The following is a 19,769-nucleotide window of genomic DNA, read 5'->3' as shown; positions in this document are numbered from 1 at the left end:
ACTCTGAGAACCTGCCTATTTATTTACCTCTTTCAAAGGGGGCTCTCTAGCATCTGAAGCAGGAAGAGAGAAAAGGATTTTGTGGGGGTACTTTGGAATCGCTGGTCACACTATCAGGACTCTGGGGCGCTGTTTTGGTGGTAAACTCATAACTTCCACAGCCTCTGACCGATCCCAGCACCCCACTGTCTGGCTCTTGCACTTAACTCTGCAATAACTTGTTTTTTTCCCATCAAACGATCTTGAAAACTCTTGTTCTCCAAGGAGCCGTGTGTTTTTATGGACTCAAACAAAGAAACCCTAAGTGCTCCTCTCTCACCATCACAAGCCCGCATCATGCAGTGTCGGGTCACTCATCATCAGAAGCCGGAAAAGTAGGCCGAGGATGACAGAGTGAATCAATGAACGGTCCTGGCAATAAGATCCAGTCTTGCCTCGCTTTTGTCTGAGGACCTCTGGGACTATCCTGCATCAGTGGCTCTGTGGTTTCATCTCTCACATTAATTTTAGAAAACTCTATTACGTCCAGGGCCCGTGACAGGTTTATATCACTTGAAAAACTTGTTTAGAACTTGTTCTGCATTGTGTTTCCTATATGACTCAACTATTGGAATAGGTACAACAGTGAAAAACACCACCTATAGTACGAAAATAACAAGTTTGGTCACATGTTGCTACAATCTTAAGATATAGATTAGCACCAACTTCCTTAAAGCTCACAAAACTTATACAGTCAATAATGTTGCATTGAAATAATAACTATTTATGGAGTTAGATGTGTACAAGACTTACCAGGGAGGTCACTGTGTAAGTTAGACAAATGTTTAATCACTATGTTGCACACCTCAAACTAATCTAATATTGCATGTCGATAATATTGAAAATTTTTTAAAGGATAGGATTTTAAAAACTCGCAAATGAGAGTGCAAAAATATTTTCATGCCTGTATACCCAGATCCTCAGTTTAAACACTGAGGACTGTCCTTCCAACACTTATCCTCACACAGCTTCCCATATTGCAGTTTAGTAGAAACCCTCCAGCACCTCATTTCCACACCAACTGTTGTCCTCATAAAGAAATAGGCTTCGAACACGAAGAGGATTCATTACCAGGAAAGGGAATGGACCAGTTGAGTGAGAGGCACACAGACTGTAGGGCCACCTAACATACTCCAGGAAAAATAGAGCTCCACAGTTTTCACGAGTCATAAATCCTTCCAAATTGACTCCCATCCAAAACACCGCCTTGTGGGCGTAGAGAATGCATGGTCCTATCTCAGATTACAGGGTGACACTGGTTAAGATGTCTGGGGCAACCACGGAGTCACTCACTGCCTCTGGCCCATCCAGCTGTGGGAGGCTGGGGGTGAGATGCAGGGCATGGGTTGAGGATGCCTGGACCCAGTAAGGGAAGCAGAGTTTGCCACCCCAAAGTAGGCCTTTTGGGGGCATATTGATGATTTTAAGCTGATTATTTTTTAAGAACAAAAGACTCAAAGAATCTTTGACCTCCCCCTAACTACCTAAAGGGATTGAAATAGAGGATCTGCTCTTGGAAAAACTATCCTCACAGACAATCGTAATTAATATGAACTAGGTGTGACCGACAAGGAGGAACCTGGCAAGGCCTCTTTGAGCATAGCGCTCCCCGTGTCCCGTGGCTAAAGATGGCCCAGCAAACATTCGTTTACCGAACATCTGCTTTCCACTTCCATGTCCACTGCCTTCCTCCTCTTTGAAGTACAAACCACTACCCCCTTTCTCCTTAGCTTCAGATGGCATAAAAGCTTTAACTGCCCAATTGTCCTCAGGTCCTATATTCTTATGGAACCTCCAAAGGTACATACGTAATTAAATTTTGTTATTTTTTCCTATTAAACTCTCACGTCAGTTTAATTCCTAGGCCAGCCAGAACTACAAGGGAAAAGAGGGGAAATTTCCTGTTCCCCCACATCAGGAACTCTGAGATCTGTGGCCTTAGTCCCATCCTATCCCACTCCTGTACAGCTGGAGTACCAGCCCATGTGGCCAGCCCTCAGGCACCCTGAACAAATGAAGGGTCTTCACTCCAAGGCTGAGCACAAGTGACCACAAAGGAGCAGAGCAGGTAGTGTTGACAATTGTCTTCGGGTGACAATACTTTGTGCCAACACAGACAACTCTCTCTCTCTCTCTCTCTCTCTCTCTCCCTGCCTCCCTGACTCCCTCCCTCTCACCCTCTCACCTCAACTGTTTCCCTAAACCAACTACTACTGGGACTAGAAGTTCCGGGTGAGGGGTGCCCCCAGTCCTGCCCTCCCTCAACAACAAAGATGAAAATCTGGAACCAGAGGCCAGCTGCTTGCCCAGGCTGGTACTGGTTCTGGTTTTATGACATTATGACCTTGAGGCACATTCTTTCAGTTGCCCAAGAATCAAGTTTCTCCAGTTTTGTAAAGTGATGTTAGCTTTGCAAATTCAAAGGAAATCTGGATTCCTGAAATCTCTGGTCTTGGGCTTTTCAAAGTACTATGATTTCTCTTTCAGCCATTTAAGGTTGCTTTCTACAGCAGGAAATGCTGAGTGGACCCCAAGCTCTCCCCTGAGACACATTTCAGTGATAGACTCTCTAAGAGAGGCAAAACGACCTGGGTTTCATAAAGTTTCCTTTGGGTTTGCTGACTAATTTAAATCAATGGCAAGTATTAACTTGTTCATCTGTAAAGGGCTTGGACAAAAGTTATTGCAAAGAGTGGCCTGTTTTTTCACTTTCCAGTGTGGATGAAAAAGAGGTTCTATGGGAAGTGACCTCACAGGGCGATCTAATCACAAATTCCTAACTGGGCAGGTCATGGTGGGCAGTCATTCCCCCAGCACATAACATTTTCGTAAAGGTTTGTCCTTGCCCTCGGCAGGCCCTGTCCATTGTCTCTGTGCATCTAGGTTAACACCTTGAAATGCCTCTTTCAGACCCTCAAAAGCCACTCTCAAGAGAGTGCGTAATCTTGTTAACTATCCCCTCCTTGCTTTCCCCCACCTTCAGGTAACTTTACACTTTGGCCTTAATTCAAAATGCAAAAAGGAAGTTGCAAACTGCAGGAAGCATTTTTCTAGGGAGCATTTGACATGTCGCTTCCCAACAACTGTCATCAGTTTGGCTCAAATTCTTATAAAAATTCTCTGCAGGTTTGGACATTTCTTACATGGACACCAGCTATGCCCTCGCCTTGCTCCCGGCGATTGTTTCCTATCCTTCTCCGCAACCTCTTCGGGACACACTGAACTTCTGTCATTTATTCCTTCAAAATCTATAAACCAGGCTTCTTGGAATTTGCAATTTTTGAATTTTTGTCCTCCTCTGGCAGGTCGTAAATATTATGGGTCAACTTGGGGCTCCTTTCAATTCTTGCTTAATATAGGACATGCAACTAAGGTGGTCTGCGTTGCCTGGGAAGCCCTACTCTGTGCCTGTTGTGCTGGCATAGTCAATAATGCCCACTTTTACTCTCCAACTGCCCCAGTTTGACTGATTAATTGTACTGTCACCCTACAGCTAACTAGATCCACCTGCAACTCTCACGGGCTTGGGGTGGGGCGTGGGGGTATGTGGGAGGAGGGCCACATTTATAGGGACCTCAAGAAACTTTATTTATTTGCTATTCTCTCACAGGCTGTGGAAGGAAACCATGAAGCCTGCTCCCACCTTTTAAGAAACATGTTTGGAATCATTTCTTTTCAGAAGCGGCCAGTCACTCAAGAGGTTGAGAACATAGACTCTACAGCCAGACACGTCTCAGCTATGGGCACCTGGGCCGGTCATTCAGTCTCTCTGTGCCTCAGTTTCCTCACATGTAAAGTGAAGACAATATAGTACCTACGTCACGAGGCTGTTGTGAAGAGAACACGAGTCCGCGTGCCAGCACATACTACCTGTTAGAAAGAGTTTCCTGCCGTGAACTATCTCCCGGGTCCAGATTACAGGCCCACACAGCTACAAACTGCCCCGGCATAAGGGAGATCCACTTTCAGAGAAGATTTGGTACAAAAGACCTTGGTTTGGGTATTGACCGAATCAACCCAGTCACATTCTCTCTTTTAGGAAATAAATGCCTGGCAAACTAGGCAAGTCACTAAAGTTGAATCTCAAGTGACAGGAAGCTCCTGTTCCCACAGTTTGGCCAAGTCACAGACGCCTTAGACCCCAGGGCTCCTGACTCCTCCAAAGAATCAGCCTTGATCCCACATTCCCCTGCACCTTTGTTATGATCTCCCATCACCCAACTTCATCTGTTGGTGGACCTCCCCACCACCTTAAAGCAACACAGGGGGACAGACCCAGCTTAATGCACAGAGAAAGAGGTACAGGGGAAGTCTGGCACCCCAAACCTGGAGTCCACTGGAACCTTCCCCTTGTGCAACATTCAATTCTAACAATTTGCTCTCTGACCACAACTTCAGATCAGCTCAGCTTCCTAGAGCTCATAAATACCTTGAGTTCTATGGAACCCCCATTTTTCCTCAAATTATTTTCTCTCCTGGCTTCATTTTTTTTTTACATGGTCTGGATCATGTAGCTCTATCATTTTTAAAAATAATTCACATGTTCTCTCCTCTTGGTCCACTTTCACTGACACTTTACTTTTACGTCCCAGTGTTTGCCCAGCTGGGGCACCCAGAGCTACTGACCCTGCCCTGATCCTACTCTGCACGTGAAAGCCCCAGAGAACCCGAGGAAACCTTGGATGTGTGCTTATAATTTCCATACCCTCGGTGCCGTGCTTTCCCTCAACTTTGGTCAGTTCCCACCTTCATCACTGCCCACTACAGCTTTACCAGCCTTTCCCCCTCCTACTCTGTTGAGGATTCACCCCTCCCCTACTGCTTTGCACCCTAGTTAGGTACACCCTGGTTTAAGAGACACTGTCCACCAGAGTAAAATCCAGACTCCTTAGTCACTGTCTATCTGCCTCTCCTGAGATCCTGCCCATCACCTTGGCCTTGCAGTTGACCAACACTCAACACCAATTCACATGTCCATTTTGCATAAGCTATTCCATCTATCTAGATTTCTTTTTGTTCCCTCCAGTCCACTAGACAAATATTATTTAACTTTCAAACACAGCCCCCCTTTGCTTGATCATCTCGGTTGCCACAAAATTTAATCATTCTCTCCACTCTTATCACTTGACACCTCCTACATATTTTGGTTGTTGCACAACATATCTGTGGTTGCTGAAGTATCCATCTACAAATCTCTATCTGCCACAAGACACTGGGCTCTGTAAGGTCAGAGGCCTGGTCTTGCTTATCTTTGATTCTCAGGGCACTGAGCAGTATCCAGGAGGTGTCAAAACCACTGCATTGATGGAAACCTCCATCTGGCTGGCAGGGCCGGGTTTTCACACCTCTACTCAGCCATGTCAAATCAGGTTCCCTGCTGACTTCTACAGCGCCAGTGTCTGAAATTTGTTTTGGTCAAACTGCTTACAGAAGGATGCACAGAGACTTCCCCTCAGCACTCACGGGTACAAAGACCTAGATGTCTTGGGATACGCAAGAGTTTTATTCCATCTCTAATTGACCTAATTCCCAAACAAATGAAGAGACAGCAAAGCCTTGTTTTGTGAATCTGCTCAGGTAATGGAGGCAGGGCCTTGAAGGCTGAGTTCAGGTTGGAAGACAGGGAGAAAGAAGACAACCAGGGGAGACAAGAACATGCCTGAAGTCATTAGGCTGCAGCTAAGAAGGCAGCTAAATTGCAGGCAGCTGGGAAATGTGGAAAAGCTCTGGGAACCAAAAAACCCTCCTTCAAGGAATCTGGACTAATCTGCCTGCAGATTCCAAAACAAATGCTTTCTCTGTAAGTTCATGAAATCCCACTAAACTTTTGCTTGGGATTTTAATTATTTTTGTTTTATCTTCTTGTTGGTTGAGGGGTTGGGAATTTTTTTTTTAAAAAAAATCTTTTCAGAATAGTTCTGTTGGCTTTGACTGACCCACTTCCCAGTATGGGTCTGGGAAGCTGCCGAACACCTCACTGATGTGTCTAGTGTCTGCGGGTTATGATGAGATCCCATGATCTCCTCTACATGCCTCCTGCCCTCCACTGCCCCTCCCCCCCAAATCTCCTTGGTTGGCCTTTTCACTAGTGTCTCTGAAACTTTTCTGTGCATACACATCTCCCGAGCTCTTGTTAAAATGCAGATTTTGGCTCAGCAGGTCTGAGGCGTAGTCTGGAATCTGCATTTTTGTCTTGCTCCCAGATGATGCCACTGCTGTTTTGGAGACTTTCTGAGTAGCAAGGCTTTTTAACCCGCCACCACTGGACCTAAAGTGGGCTGTCTAGGAAACAAATGAGATACTTCATTGGTCCACAGGAAGAAAGTATTAAACTTCTATTTATGTTATTTTTATCTAAAAGTTTTAAATCTAAACAAACACAGGTACCTTCACTTGGTCCATCTGTCAGATGGCCTCCTAACAGGTTGTATGAAAGAATCATGAGAAAGGGTGGAAATAAAATTTGGCAACTCAGAGGGGTTGAGAGAGGTGGAATGACTTGTTCACTCTGTGTAGCTTACTGCATGCAACAGGCTGAAGTGTGTAAGTCACAGAATTTATAGGACACATCATCTAGTTTCATTTAAACTAACCCTCACAAAATATATAAGAGGCTCAACTAATGCCAAGAAACTGCCAATTAAAGATAACATTAAGAATCTGCCAACTAAATAGTTGGTCCAGAAAGCCACAATTATAATGAAGATTATTTGCAATATGGACTTACAGTCATCTCTAATTATGACCGTAAGAGTTACTGCATCTGGGAATAATATCAGTATGTGCATATAATTTTAAGTAATAATTCCTACTTTGAGGGACACATATGCAAATATTATTTTATTGATGAGGCCCACCATCAAGGTTTAGAGACCACTGCTCCATACTTCAGTTGGCCTCCCCTGTATTACAGAATAAGCAACTTGGCATCCTTCAGTCAACCCTCTGCCTCCAACCCACCTTGTCTTCAGTGACCCCTCACCCCCAACCTTCCATTCTAACTAATGTTTCAGCTGCAGTGGCAGTAGGAAAAGCCAATGATTCCAAACTCAAATGCCTAACAGCAAAGGAGGGATCACAAAATTATCTAGAGAGCAGAACATTTTGAAAAATGATTGAACCCATGTGATGATAAGTGGAAACTGACTCTAGGTCTCAGCACCAAGAATACAATAGGGAGTAGTAGAGACTGTGGCAACATTGAAAATGCACGCCTTTTCTTCTTACTGTTCTTTGTGCGCGTGGGCATGCAGACCCAGACTTGCCCAATCTTTCCATATTTCAAGGAAAACACACATCTGGATTTTTACTGGGTATCACACAATATTGAAACGTAGGTGCACATGCATGCACACACATGTATACACACACAAACACACTTGAATTTGCCAAGACTTCAAGCCACATTTGGACCGTGAGCATTGGTCTGCTCTATCCACTCTGTATAGAGTTAAAACCTTTACCTGAAGCCCCATAATCATAATTAATACAAAGACAGGCAGGAAATGAAGAGCAAAGTTCATATGTCATGAAGTCAGAGTCAACACACAGCTAAATCCTATAAGGGGAAGGAAAAGAGAAAGAAAACATGGAAAAGCAAGATAAGGAGCCAACCTAATGAAAACAAAAGAGCAAAGGCAGGGATTCTTATTTGCTTCCTCCTTTTTTCCCCATGGGGGTCAATAATTAATCAATCTTGCTTTCCCAGAGTTGTGGGCCCACTACACATGGCCTTGGGAAAGTGATTTGTGCTCAGTAATGTTCACATCACCCTTTTTTTTTTTGAGCAACAAGACTACTTTTCCCAGCATTCCTAGCAGTGGGTGTGGATGTGCGAATAAGTTTTAACCCATGGAATGGGAGCAGAAGGGATGTGCAGAAGTGCCAGGTCTGGTCCATGAACACACACATACATGCATGTGGAGTCCTCACTCTTTTCTTCTTCCTTTACTGCATGAGGGAGCAAAGGTCTGGAGGAAGGTGGAGCCATAAAATCCAAGGAGCAGAACTCAGCTCTCACCACCACAGACCCTTCTGGATTATGATGCGAGCGAGAAGGAGACTTCTATTTTGTTCAACTAAACTACTTTGGTCTTAATCCTCCCCACTTTGAGAACAATTATCACAGCCTACCTCCTCTTGTCCAGAATCTTTCCTCCTTCAGGTAAACAGCCCATTTCCTTGACTGTTACTCCAATGGCATGATTCCTGTCTCCTGGCCTCTCACCTCTGAACATGCTCTGTTTTGCCTGTATCACTGTCAAGGTGGGGAGCACAGAATGGAATTCCTTACCTGAAGGGGAGTATGATGAGTGCAGAACAAAAGAGTCATCACCTCCTTTTTCCAGATGGTATGTTCCTATGGATGGAATCTGTGATATCTATCCACTAAGCCCCAAATGTTTCTTTTTGGTGCTTGTCTTCTGCTACACCTTCCCTATCTTATAATTTCCAGATTTCTCTCTTGGATTGTCACAGCTTTTAAGTCTATCACATTGGGTTTATTTTGTTATTCTGTAGTGTTACCTTCTTAGCATGCCTTTGTGGATTCCTTTTGTTTTTGCCTTTCCAACACCATTTGCCCTTCTATTTCAAGTACACGCAGTCTCAGTGGTACTAGCAATCAAGGCCATCTGCAGCCGTCTGTCCTAGCAACCGAGCATTACACTGACTACACAAGCCACTCTGCCCTCTTACATCAGGGACACAAAACTTGAAAGCAACTAGAATCGATACATCTTAAAAGAAATGTCTCACATGGATCATCCATTAATTCCTGTGACCCAGAATCCCACAGCATCTTTCCCACAACTTGGTTGTTCAATATTTCCTTGAATTCTGTGAGTTCCTCTGCATTTGTTTTTTATTGCTGCTATAATAAATTACTACAAACTCAGTGGTTTAAAACAACACAAATTAAGGGTCTAGCATCCAGAGTATATAAAGTCAACAAAAAGACAAAAGCCAATTTTAAGATAGGCAAAGGACTTGAATGTACCATTCTATATATAAGATGTACATAAAATTTGAACGCTCAACATCATTAGTCATTAGAGAAATGCAAACCAAAACCAACTAGTGAGAGATCCACTAAGATAGCTATATTTTTTTAAAAAGGAAGATAAGTGTTAATAAGGATATGGGGCAATTGAAATCCTTGTATACTGCTGGTGGGAATGTAAAATGGTTCAGGCACGAAGGAAAAGAGTCTGGCATTTCATCAAAAAGTTACACAGACTTACCACATAATCCAGCAATTTCACTCCTAAGTATATACCCCAAAGAATCAACAACAGGTACTCAAATAAGTCCATGCACATGCATGTTCAAAGCAGCACTATTCACAGTAGCCAAAAGGTCAAGACGGCCCAAACGCCCATCTGTGGATAAATGGATTAACAAACTATGGTATGTCCATACAACAAAATATTATTCAGCCATAAAAAGAATGAAATACTGATATTTGCTACAACATGAACGAAGCTTAAAAACATTATGCAAAGTAAAAGAAGCCAGACACAAAGGATCACATACCATATGATTCATTTATATAAAATACCCAGCACAGGTAAATCCATAAAGACAGACCTCAGGTTGGTGGTTCCCAGAGAGAGAGGGGGTGAAGAGATGGGAAGTGACTGCTTGATAAGTACGAGGCTTCCTTTTGGGGTGATGAAAATCTTGTGGAATTAGATAGAGTGATGGCTGTATAGCTTTTGCAATGTACTAAGAGCCACCGATTCATCCACTTTAAGGTGGTTAATTTTATGTTGTGTAAATTTCATGTTAATACACATGCATGCATGCACATGTGTGCGCACACAAATTTATTATCTCACGGTTCTAGAGGTCCAAAGTCCTAACACCAAGGGGTGACAGGTCTGCACTTCCTCTGGAAGCATCAGAGAAGGATTCCTACCTTGCCTTTTCCAGCGTCTAGAGGCTACTTGCCTTCCCCGGCGTGTCACCTCCTTCCAGCAATGCCATCCCTCTGACCTTTGCTTCTGTCATCACATCTCCTCTGGTTGACCCTCCCATCTCCTTCTTATCAGGACCCTGTGATTACCTTGGGCTTCCGGGATAGTCCAGGATACTCTCCACCTGCAAAGTCCCTTTGTATTCCCAGGTTTCAGGGTTTAGGATGTGGACATCTTTGTGAGTCCATTTTCTTTCTCCCACAATCCAAAGCCCTTCAGTGAATTCTTTTTCTTGCTTTCATTAGCAAGTGTCTATCACTTGTAACCATAGAACCTCAACCAATAAAATGCTTTATATTTTTCAGCGTTTTGAATGAATGGAGAACATGAAAGCAGCAGGCAGAATGTGGTGATTTCTTGATATAACAGGAGAATGACTAAGGAACTTGGTAGGAATTTTGGGTTTGGCACAGTGCTTTCCCCAGTAGCAAGGAAGCAAGACAAGCAGATGCTTAATAAGCGTCTGAGGGCTGTTTGAATAAAAGGATGAGAACTAAATACGGGAAGTTTAACAACAGCATTTAATCAGAGCCTGCAGAAGCAAGGGTAACTCTGCACGGAGACGAGTCAGGAAACAGTCAAAGGTAGTAAATCTACTACCTAAGCTAGCATGCTGTGTAGCACGTACAGCATGGAAGTTGCTACCAGTCACCCTTCTTTATGGGGTGATGCCTTCCTACTGTTAAGCCTTAAACTGAGTCAGAGGTCACCTCAGCCCAGAAAGGCCTTCTGCTGTCCCCACACTGAGTAACAGCTTTCTCCATCCTACAAATATGTACTGAGTGTGGCCATGCTGCTCTGAACGGTGAGAGCCATGGCCAGTTCATCAAAGGAGGGCACATGCTTGAGCATTCCCTCGGCCACCGCCTAAAGGTGCTCAGGATGCAGCACGGGGTTGCATGTTAGCCACATCAGGAAAAGCAAAGTGCCGGCAGGGCCGACAAGGAGAGCTGTCTGTTGAGACATGAGCATTTAAAGGCATCTTCATTTTTATTCCATTTTTATATAGATCCTGCAATATATTTGAGAAATCAAGATTGGTATCACAAGACTTTTGGGGGCCCCAGGAATCTATTTAGTTCACTAACTTTTAGTCCCAGCTTTCCAAAGCTTGGCATTTAAAAAATTGACTTAGAGGAAGGAAGAGAGAGAAAAAGAGAAACATTGCTATGAGAGAGAAACATTGATCAGTTGCCTCCCATATGCACCTCAACCAGGGATCAAACCTGCAACCTAGGAAGGTGCCCTGACCGGGAATAGAACATGCAACGTTTTGGTGTACAGGACGATGTTCCGACCAACTGAGCCATCTGGCCAGGGCCTGGCATTGGTTTTCACAGGTACATTTCTGTGGCCTGGTAATCAAATAATCAATTGTGAGGACAGTCTACCTTTCTGACAAGCCAGGCTACTTCATTTCCTGAAGCCTTTTTAGGGCAGAGCTATTTGACTGCCTCTGCCTTAAACAAACTGTTAGTATAGCCAATTTATTTGACCTTGACCTAGAAATTTTATTCAGGCTAAACAAAGTGAGTTATGTTTTTTTTAGGAAGTGAGGGTTCCTGGAAGAACAAAGAATAATCCTTATTCAACGTATCACCCTGGGGTTCAGGTATCACTTGTATTCCATTCTCAAAAGCCATTTCATGAGTCAGCTCAGCCTTTATAGATATGTGTTTGTCAAAAGGGGAGGGGGTGTTTGTTTGTCCAGGGTGGAGAAAGCACCAAGGATGGCTGGATATCGCCTTTTCCTCTCTGCTTGGGTTTTAACCTTTAGTCGGTACACACTGGGTAAACCAGGTTACCTAAAGCAACACAGGCAGTTGGAGTTGCCTGCAAAGGCAGTCTCTAGGATTTTAATTATGACCATCAATCAGAGTTATTGCCTTCAGGACAGAGAAATTAACTTCCTAAAATGATGCTTTACAATACATGCCTTTTAGTCAGGAAAATATTAAATAAGACTACAGTTGACCCTTGAAGAATGTAGGGGGGCACCCACCCCTTGTGCACTCAAAAATCCACATATAACTTTTGATTCTCCCGAAACTTAACTACAGTCCCTAAGCATCCAGAGGGGATTGGTGCCAGGACCCCCGCAGATACCCAAATCCTTGATGCTCAAGTCCTTTATACGAAATGGCATAGAACAACCTCCACATCTGTGGACTCCCAACCTGGATAGAAAATACAGTTTTTAAGCTGCGGTTGGTTGAATCCATAGATGTGAAACCCAGGGATATGGAGGGCTGATTAATCATTTGTTGAAAAAAAATGTGTGCATAAACAGACCGGCAGAGTTCAAACCCTGTTGTTCAAGGGTCAACTGTATAATCACGTCCCTTCTCCCCGAAAAGGATGAGAAAGCCAGTGCTACCGAGAAGGAAATCAGTACAATGTCAGTTTTACACTCAGCCCACTTCCTTATCATTTTCCTAATCCTTGTAATCAATTAAGAGATTTCTCCCTGCAAAACAAATGATCTGGGCACGGGCTTGCACTGAAGGAAGCCAGGGAGCATGTGGTTGAGGGGCTGCCGTAAGATTCACAGTGAAACCAGTGCGACCTAACGACACGCGGCACACAGCTTTGCGTTTCAGTGAGCCGTGGGACTGCCCCCCTCGTTGCTTCTCTGCTGGGGAAACGTCAGGGGATGGGGACCAGACAGCCCACATTGCCCATGCGGCCCTGGTTTCATTCATTTTGACCTACAGTCCCAGAAGTCTGCTTCTGGGCTGCCTGAGCTCATTCCTGCGTCAGAATGATGGGCAGCAGTAGCATAGCAGGGGGCGAGGCAAGTAACCTTTTTAAAGGCCCATTCACCCTTTGGGACCAGCAAAGACTGTCCTGGCTCACACACATTTTTAAAAACTTTACGCACAAAGTCATTAGGAAGATACTATTACTTATCAACACAAACATTCCCCATAATCAGCTCATTTTAAAAGAACTAAAGTTCCAGAACTTAAGTGGAACTTAGACTGTATGTTATTCACTTTCCAATTAGAAAACCACAAGATCCAATATCTGGATAAATAAGAATAACACTGAACATTTTTAAATATTTGAAAGTGTTACTGGCGCAGGTCAGCAGTGGAGACCATATGCCAGACCTGGCTTTGGGGTGAGAGGTTCTACATTCCTCCTGAGGAATAAGGAAACATGGGTCGCAGCCCTGAAAGAATCAGTAAATTCAGTCATGTCAGGTTCACTGACAGACAATGAATGACAATGTCAGCATGCTCTAAGAGATGGGCGTTGCCCTGCAGGAAGACAGCCCTTGCACCAAAGACGGCATTTTCAGGACAATCGCCCACTACATCCAGGGCGAACTGCACTGGTCCTACCCTCCCGACAGCCGCCGCTCTACCTCCTACATGAAATTGCTTCCTAACATCAACCCTCCTGGTGGAACAGAACGCTCCCTCCTTGCTCTCAGATATTTGAATATAAGGTGAACTTACAGGAGATAGATTTAGTATATTAAAAGAAATAACATATTTCTCCATCTCCATTAAAAAATAATAATTTCATAAACCAGAAGGTCAAATTATCCAGATATTAAAATCAAATGTCCCCAGATTCAAATCCTAGCCCCTCTCTCCCTACCTGTATGGTCTTGGGGAGCTCCCTGCAGCCCCCATTTCTCATGTGTTAAATAAACATAATTAACGATATCTACCTCTAGCTTAGTTAGGGTGAAACGGTTTCATTTGTGTAAAACATGCAGCATAGTAGAGTGTAATACAGTAGCATAGTGCCTAGATCTCTCTGATTTAATGCTTCTCCTATAGTGGATCAGATTATTTCTCCATCTGGTAAACCCACCCCTAGCTCCCAAACACCACTGACTGACTCTCCATACTGAGAGGATTAGGTTTAAACTTCCTATCTGGCATCCGAGGGCCTCTGACCTCCTTCCCTAGCCCTCCCTGTACTCAAAGCTCCAGTTCTATGAGAACGCACTTGAGTTTCTCGTTCACATCCAACACCCTCCTCCCTGTGCCTGGGTGCTTGAATCCACCCCTAACACTGAACTCAGAGGTTGTAACCTAATGACTGTGTGCGCACCGCACAAGCATATTTACTCTCATGGGATCTTAGCTTGGTTTTTTAATTGTCAAAAATTGAAATATTTCACCCAAAAAAGATTTCTACATTCTCATGAAACATGAGGTCTAGCCATGTTGGGCCTCTGTTCCCAGGTGGCAACCATTGGCTTGGCCTGAAAAATTGCAACCCCTTTTGGAGGGATGAGCCTTCTCTAGTTTACCCCAGATCCCCGCCACCCCCCCCCCCCACAGTATTCCTCATTAGGTTCCCTGCTTGGTCCTCTGAAGGTATCTGAGTTTGCAATCCCCAATCTATTTAATATATCTTATGCATCCTAAGCCCTTCATATATTCTTCCTTGATTCTTCTGTACTCAAAATACTTTTTCTTCCTCTTTTTCAGCTCCCGTGGCTGTGTTGGTGAAGGTACGTGTCACAGCAGTGACACTTACACTGCAGTGTCTTGTGTCATAATACTTTATGTTCTTGCTTTATTGCCCTTCCCGAAGTACAAGCTCCTTGAGACAGATCCTGTGACTGGACTATGCCTGGCTTAGCACCAAATACAAGCAGGTACTTAATTAATAATTTTTGATATATTTACTGATTATGCTATTACAGTTGTCCCATTTCCCCCCCTTCACTCAACTCCATCCTGCCCACCCCCTCCCTCCCACATTCCCCCCCTACAGTTCATGTCCATGGGTCATACTTATAAGTTCTTTGGCTTCTACATTTCCTACACTATTCTTACCCTCCCCCTGTCTATTTTCCACCTATCATTTATGTTCTTTATTCTCTGTACCTTTCCCCCCTCTCTCCCCCTCCCAATCCCCTATTGATAACCCTCCATGTGATCTCCATTTCTGTGGTTCTGTTTCTGTTCTAGTTGTTTGCTTAGTTTTCTTTCATTTTGGTTTTAGGTGTGGTTGTTAATAACTGTGAGTTTGCTGTCATTTTTACTGTTCATATTTTTTATCTTCTTTTTCTTACATAAGTCCCTTTAACATTTCATATAATAATGGCTTGGTGATGATGAACTCCTTTAACTTGACCTTATCTGATAAGCACTTTATCTTCCCTTCCATTCTAAATGATAGCTTTGCTGGATACAGTAATCTTGGACGTAGGCCCTTGTCTTTCATGACTTGGAATACTTCTTTCAAGCCCCTTCTTGCCTGTAAGGTCTCTTTGGAGAAATCAGCTGACAGTCTTATGGGAACCCCTTTATAGGTAACTGTCTCCTTTTCTCTTGCTGCTTCTAAGATTCTCTCCTTCTGTTTCATCTTCGGTAATGTAATGATGAGGTGCCTTGGTGTGTTCCTCCTTGGGTCCAGCTTCTTTGGGACTCTCTGAGCTTCCTGGACTTCCTGGAAGTCTATTTCCTTTGCCAGACTGGGGAAGTTCTCCTTCATTATTTGTTCAAATAAGTTTTCAATTTTTTGTTCTTCCTCTTCTCCTTCTGGCACCCCTATAATTCGGATGTTGGAACGTTTCAAGATGTCCTGGAGGTTCCTAAGCCTCTCCTCATTTTTCCGAATTCTTGTTTCTTCATTCTTTTCTGGCTGGATGTTTCTTTCTTCCTTCTGGTCCACACCGTTGATTTGAGTCCCAGTTTCCTTCGCATCACTATTGGTTCCTTGTACATTTTCCTTTGTTTCTCTTGGCATAGTCTTCATTTTTTCATCTAGTTTTCGAACAAATTCAACCAATTCTGTGAGCATCTTAATAACCAGTGTTTTGAACTGTGCATCTGATAGGTTGGCTATCTCTTCCTCGCTTAGTTGTATTTTTTTCTGGAGCTTTGATCTGGTCTGTCATTTGGGCCTTTTTTTTTTTTTTTTTTTTTTTTTTTTTTTTTTTTTGTCTTGGCGTGTCTGTTACTTAAAGGGGCAGAGACTTAGGTGTTCACCGGGGGCGGGGCAATGCTGGTCGCTGCACTGTGACACTGTACGTGGGGGAGGGCCGAGAGGGAGCAATGGCTCCCACTCCACTCTCCACCGGATTACAATCACTCCCTCCGCCACACACAATCAAACTGGGGCCCTCTGATGCTGGTTCCCAAGTGGGTGGGCTTGTGCACCCTCTAGGCCCCCGTGGGTCTCTCCAACGACCTCTCCTGTGAGGCTGGGAGTTTCTCCTGCTGCCGCCCCAACCCCCACGGGCGTTTTCACTCAGAGGTTTGAGGCTTTATTTCCCCACGCTGGAGCCCTGGGTTGCACGGTCTGCTTTACTCTGAGTCCGGCGCTCTCAGTTTATCTGTGCGTGAATGTGGGGCCGCAGGGTCTGCTAGTGGTCAGACTGCCTGCCCCGTTCGTCCTACACTCCGCCAGTCACGGTCCCACCACAGCCACGCGAGTCCTCTCTGCCCCTCCTACCGGTCTGGATGTATGTTTCTTTTTTATCTACTTGGTGTCGGACTTCCTTGCCGTTTGATTTTCTGTCAGTTCTGGTTGTGTGAGGAGGCTCAGTGTGTCTACCTACGCCGCCATCTTGGTTCTCTCTTAATTAATAATTTTAATTAAACAAAAACCAGGTATTTGATCATGAGAAAGTCAGAACACACAAGGCATGAGACTTTTCTCCCTGGGCTGGGCTTGGTTTCAATGATCAATTATTCCTCCTAGGAAAATTACTAGGAAGCTCTTGTTGGGGGAAGGGAGGTGGCAGGAAGAGGGGTGGAAGTTCACTAGGAAAGGAGAGAATGTTGTACTTCTAGCCCTGATGTGCAGTTTCAAATGTTGTCCTATCTTCATCTGCAGGAAAACATTCCTTAAACTCTCTAATGACTGATGTGTTAGGATGCTCTGTCTGGTTTGCACTTTATTTTGTTCCATGTATTGTGACAGACGTTGCTACTCTGGAATCACATGAAAACCAGGAGGACTTGGGGCAGCGTTTTGACCCCCAATACAGAGCTCAAAGGCAAAGCTGTACTTTGCATGAACAAAACATTCTCCCTAAAGGCTCCTGACTGCTGAAGGCTGAAACGATGTGAAGACCTGTGCGGGGCAGAGAGAGGGGTTCTGGGATGTCTGGGCTGAGGGCAATGTGTCTGTCTGCACCATCTAAGCTCTGATCAGGGCTGTCGCAACACGTCCTGCAAACAATCACAATCACTCTCTTGCCTACAGATTCGCCTTTTGAACTATGCAGTTCAACTACATATTGGCAAAGCAGAGAAAGGAAGGAAAAAAAATCCAGGTCAAATATGTGCACAGTTTTAAAAGCTTGGTTTCAAGTATTTTTAAAATTCTTTCCTACTAGTCAGCAAATGAGGAGGTCTGATAAGGCTAAAGCCACCTTATATTGTACTGTTTTTCATGTTTAGGATGTAATTCATAGACCTGTTTCCTTTTTTGTCTAATGCCTCAGAATTTAAAAAGCCCCTTTACCCTCAAGGCCTCATTTGTTAGGAGTTGGGGGTATGTGTATTATATCATTGCCAAGACTAAATAAATTGGAAACAGTTACAGAAATAAGGAAATAATTCAGCATCAACATGTTGGAACAACAGAATCAGAAAGAGTCAGAATATAAGAACTCTCAGCTCAGAGACTGGGCAGGCCCATTCCTTGCATCTAGGCTTGTGTTTTTCTTCATATTCAGTTCTTCTCGTCCAAGACAGAGATTGTGTCTGCTCTCCTGAACACGGCAGGTCGGAGATTGAGGAGTGCAGCAGCAATCCCCCGCCCCCTCTACACGGGCCCGGAGTGGTGGAAGGAAAAGGTGTCTTTCCACGGATGTGCCTGCTGCCCTGGTCTCCAGCTCGCCCTAAATAGGATAAGAACTGAAACCAAATCACAAAGTGTCTTACACCCAAAGTTTTGGTGTTTATGGGGAGGCTGCTGGGTTCTGAAGAGCCCGAGCTGCCAAAGCTACAGAACTAGTCAGTCTTGATAAAACATCCACTTTCCTCATCTTCCAAGTTTGAAAAGGGCCCCAGGCACACTTAGAAAGCTTAATGCCTTGGATAGTGTATATAAAAGATGGAAGAAATTAAATGACATATCAGCTGTCATGAGAAACCCTCTCCTGAGGTACAACTGAGTTTGTAATTAGCAATCCATTCTCAGAACAGAAGACCCTGGCCCTGCCAGGTTTGCTCAAGTTTCAACCATGGTGTCTTCCCATGTGTGTGTGGCAGAGCTGGCTGCACTCCCCAAGTCCATGTGCATTGCAGAGAACTCTGGTTCTGCTTGAAGCAAGAAGATATAACATGTTATAAAAATAAAGAATACTGTAGGCCCTTGGGGAAAAAAACATAACTGACCAGCATTTCATGTAAGTGTGAAGGAGTAAACCCAGCCTTTCTCACTGCTTCTGTGACTGCAATGCCATTCCCCAGGATTTCCTCCGCTCTTCAATGCCCAGCTCCAATGCCACCTTTGGCAGGAAACCTTCTCTGACTACTTCTGAACTGTACACTTTACACCCTTCTAAACACTTCACGCCCTTCGCTTGGCAGCAGCCCTGCCCGATGATACGGCTGTTTGCCGTGTTTCGTGTCCGCAGTGGAATGCTTGCCGCTGTTGCCACATCTTTCGTATTTGCATTCTCCACGCCACTTGGCAAGATCCACGAGTACACAGCTGATGCTTGATGACCATTTGCTAAATTAATGTCCGGATTTATTCCTTGGCTTTACTCACCAAGGACTTGAGAAGCTAAATTAATAAATTACAGATGGGAGTATGCCTTCTCTATCCAAATGAGCTATCACAGCTCATAAGCACAGTGGGTGATTCTTGGTGACAGATGCCTTGAGTGCTTCTTCCTAGTTCTTTGCTCACGATAACAATAACACCATCTACCCAGGGCTTTCCACGTACACCATGCTGGATGCAACACACACACACACCGCTTCCTCTTGCAGAAGATGAAACCAGCAGCTATTTAACTTCTCTGGGCCTGAGATCACATAGTTAGGCCAGGGCAGCAGAGGGGGTTTGGTCTCAGGGCTCTTGCTTTTATCCAGCCCAACATACTCCCTTCCAAACCATTGTCCCTAAAGTGAGATGCTGATTGTGTGATTATAAAACACGGCGCTTCTCATTTTGTTTTGCTTCCTGCTGCTCTCAACTAACCCACGCTATCACTTGACAGGCATGTAAGTGTGATAAAGTAAATCTGGCCAGCACCACAGACAGGAAATGAATTTTACTGTGGCAGAATCCAAATTGCAACCATTTTGACAAGAGAAAGATAGGAAAGAAACACTCAAGGCTTTTAGGGATGTTTTCGAAAGACAAGCACCTCTTGATGGACCAGGCTGAGTTGTTTTTGTTTTTGTTTTTTTAAACAAAGACAAGATATGAATCCCTTGGAAGATTGCCCGAGACAGGGCTGTATTTATCTCTCAGGACAGGGAGGATGGAAATGGCACATGGGGGCTCCCTCAGACCTCAGGGAGGTAGCTGTTATCTCCCCTGCAGGCCCGGAGTCCAGGGACACGTGGAGAAGTATACTGCATGAAAATATTCAGCACCACAAATGCTTCTGAACAGGAAAATGCCACACCACTTCATGTTCTGCACTGTGACATACTTCTCTCCAAATGCCGACTCCTCCTCAGCTCGTCGTCTAGAGACAGTGTCACTAAGCAAATGTCAGTCACTGCATCGAGTATAAACATAAATGTCAGGATTGATAAAAAGGTATTTTCTTAATGATTAAAATTAAGTCATGTTCATTAAGCTGAT

The 19,769-nt window shown here is 44.2% G+C and overlaps 1 protein-coding gene across 2 annotated transcripts in view; it reads right to left on the bottom strand.

Annotated features, from left to right (window-relative positions):
* Positions 1 to 19,769, bottom strand: part of GNA14 (G protein subunit alpha 14) — a 164,000-nt gene that overhangs the window by 112,167 nt on the left and 32,064 nt on the right. The window contains exon 1 of one of the 2 annotated variants that reach the window (XM_045191614.2): positions 9,959 to 10,012. The exons of the other annotated variant lie outside the window; for it this stretch is intronic. The gene's annotated coding sequence lies outside the window, so the exon portion shown is untranslated. Of the gene's footprint in view, positions 1 to 9,958; positions 10,013 to 19,769 lie in introns of those variants that run through there. 2 annotated transcript variants of the gene reach the window in all.

This window comes from Desmodus rotundus, chromosome 1 (assembly GCF_022682495.2).
Source record: "Desmodus rotundus isolate HL8 chromosome 1, HLdesRot8A.1, whole genome shotgun sequence".
Lineage (NCBI taxonomy): Eukaryota > Metazoa > Chordata > Mammalia > Chiroptera > Phyllostomidae > Desmodus > Desmodus rotundus.
The sequence above is the reverse complement of the archived record's forward strand: the minus strand, read 5'-3'. Positions and strand labels throughout refer to the sequence as shown.